This window comes from Sinocyclocheilus grahami, unplaced genomic scaffold, assembly GCF_001515645.1.
Source record: "Sinocyclocheilus grahami isolate Dianchi unplaced genomic scaffold, SAMN03320097.WGS_v1.1 scaffold60.1, whole genome shotgun sequence".
In the NCBI taxonomy this organism is placed as follows: domain Eukaryota; kingdom Metazoa; phylum Chordata; class Actinopteri; order Cypriniformes; family Cyprinidae; genus Sinocyclocheilus; species Sinocyclocheilus grahami.
In genome coordinates this window covers 1,875,106-1,878,505 of record NW_015505239.1, presented here as the reverse complement: position 1 = coordinate 1,878,505, position 3,400 = coordinate 1,875,106, and positions in this window count along the sequence as shown.

Here is a 3,400-nt window from a genome sequence, read left to right as displayed (position 1 = left end):
TAATTTGAACTAAGTAATGGACAACAATTTGTAAGTAAAAACTTTTTTTTTTTCAAAGTTGTTAACAAAAAAAATATTGTAGTATGTCATACAAGAAAATACTGTTTCATCACGTTTAATTCAAATTGTTACTTTACTTGTTACTTACTACCTACTATTAGTGAAATTTACTAGCAATTTCGGAGTAAAAATTCCTACAATATATAAAAACTGAAAAAAAGGTTTTGCTTCTCTAAACTCTTGCCACAAATTTAAGTCATGGGTGATAGTGTGGGATCCCTAAAAGAATGTGCATTTCAAGTACGCCTATTGATGGAGTCCTTCATTTGGTAGCGTGCCAGCTGAGAGCTCTGGCCAGATTTTGTTTTGAATCAATCAGTGCTCTGGAAAAAAAAACATAAAATTCCCAGTGTCAGTGCCAGATATGCATATATGGTCAACCACATCTGTCTCAAGAGAAAACAGAAATTGTAAGTAGCTCAAATGTGTCATTTAAACTTGGTTTACTGGTCAGTGAAAACGCGTTTGAAGTCCAACACAAGCGTATGCACACACAATGAGTTTAGCCAACAAGAAGCAGCCCTAGGGGTGACAGCCAGATGTGTTTTATCTGTAAGGTTAAAGGTCAAGTAGAACAAATTGCATAAACTCATTCCCAGTAGCAAGAAAACTATCCAAAGGGCTGCAGATATGCATCCGATTCTTTCTTCTGGCTTCAACAACATAAAATACTGAATTAACAGGCCTCTCTTTTCTTCTTTATCATGTCTCCTTAGCTTATACCAATAGAAAGGAAAAGTACTGCAGAGTGTTAAGTGAGACGAGCCTGAAAATGGCAGCAAAGGTCAGAGTTGTGCATAAGAGGTAATTGTCGAATTACTGGTTCGAAACCAATCAGGAAACATGAACCAAACACAAACACAAACAAAATGATAGAAATCTAGAGGTCACCCCGATTTTGTCCTTGAGCCAGGCATATACTGCTCTTTTTTATTTTTAGGATACATTGGCCCCCTCTGATTAAATTGATTCATAATGTTTTATTTACCCTGGAAACAAACATTTTAAATGAATTAAAATGTCCTAGTAAAAGCAAGCAGGTCAAATAAAAGTGGATTTTATGCCGTTGCAGCACTTTTCAAAGCCCTGTTTTTATAGTAAACTTTGTTTTTTGTGATTATGGCTTCAATATTTTTTTTTTTCCTTGAAAGAATCATGAATACTTGAAAATTCACTAATAAGCATTTATTTATTATATGCAAATGCTGGGTCTAAAGCTATTTATGTGAAACAAATAAGATTAGAAAGTTTAATAATCTTTAGTTCTCACTTTTCTTTCTTTGTTAAAACTTCCTCTTTGTTCAAACTCGTGTATCCAAACACTGTGGGCTTTTAAAATGCATCATCAAATAAAGGTCGACCAGCCACACTGAGAACAGAAAGAAACCATGTTCTCAGTTTCTGTGGATTTCATCTGTTTGCTAGATTCTCGGTTCTGATTGGTGTGTTCATCTGAGTCATCTTTACTCCCACATCACATCTCATCATTCGTGAGACAGCACGTATAAGAGCTCAAATCTGTGACACCAGTCTGGTACCACAAAGGTTATAGCCAAATGTACTGTTCTAATTTTAAGACATCATAGGCTTGCTCATCTAAATTAAGAATCTGACAGGTTCTTACAACTTTTCTCCAAGTTCTTTGCATTCAGTTATGAATCAGTGTTTGAAGACAGAGCCTTAACTTGGTTTGTAAGCTCAGGTAATCAGTGCTGTGTAATATTTCATATTCGTCTGATGTGACTAAAAACACTTTGACAGCATCTGTGTTGTATTTTGTATTTACAATTGTGTGATTCTTGTATCATTTTCATGTTCATACTTCATTGGCCTTTGAAGTTCTTGGCTTTTCCGAACCTTAGATGTTTGTATTCTTAGCAGTCCTGGATTTTGTAAGGAACCATCTGCAGAGAGTTCCAGATCAAACATCCAATCAACATCAGCCAGTAATAAACTTACGAGTCTGTCATGAAGTTGCAACAGAGACCCAGCAGCGCATGGAGAGAAAAGGGGGCACAGAGGGGCTGGAACCCCAGAGAGCAGCTAATGATTCACATTTCATATCCCCCCACACAGGGGCCCTTGTGTCTGCCATGAGGGGCCTCTTCGAGGGTTTGTTTTCACTGTGCAATCCAAAATAAATGGAAGCCGCAGATGAGGACTGGACACTTGAGAAATTGAAATCATGAAGTCCATAAGAAAAACACTAAAAACACTCATATCATCGTCTGTTGCTCGTTATGTGTGTGTGTTCCCTTCATGATCTCTTTGGCTGTGTGGCGATGGTGGTGTGTGTTTCACACCAAGAGAAACAGGTGAGGTAAATTGTGTTTATACTCAGGACGTCTTGTATCCTCCATAAGGCCACCGTTTATTTTAGCACAATTTAGTTTCTTGTCATGCTTGTCAAAGCAGATAAAAAGCCATAACTTACAAAATGTCAATATGCTGATGTCAGTGACAACAAAACTCCATTGGCTCTCATTCATTAACAAGTGCAGCATTTTAAGCTCAAAGTCGCACTAAACGAAAAACATTTCTAAATCTAAATGTTCTAAATGAATGACTGATCCGTTTAATTTTTTTGAGGTCATCATTTTTAATCAAAATGTCAAATTGGTGACGACCAATTTTTTCGATAATTAGTCTCGATTACAGGGGGAGGGGACTGTTGTCATTTCCATTAACTCCTGACTTTACCAATGAGCCAAATATGAAAATATTATTTTGTGATCATTTAGATAGCCTACCAAAAACAACTTTTCATAATAATATATTAAATATTAATTTCATTCTAATAATTTTGTTATTTTATAAAGAAAAAGCAGAAATAAAATAATTAAAAAGTTTCCTCATACCAGTTGTAAGACACTTAAAACCTCAAAAATAAAACTCAAATCTGTGCTACCAAACTTGTTGCACTGAGATGCTTCAAGACGGACTTAAAACTGTAGTTAGGTGATCATTTGATCCCTGCATTTCCATTTTTGGGGTTAAATGATTATATGGGTTGAGATGGTAGACCATAAGACAAAGTAAATGCCTTCGGTCATTTCAGTACTGAGGTGTCCCATGTTGAACTTGACTTTTCTCCACACACAGCCCAATCCAACGCATACTCCCCGGTGCTGCTGTTGATATATAGCAGAATCATTCAGTCATCGAGTCAGTCTTTCACTACTGCGTTCTCTCACCTTGACAGGCACACAGTCTAATTACTTTTGGCAATCGGAGAGTAGTGTAGTAGCAGCCTACTATTACTCTATCCGTGCCGATTATTTCTGGCGAGACTTTTAAACCGACGACAGCGGTGATTGGGCGGCGCAGTCACGGGGTCCGC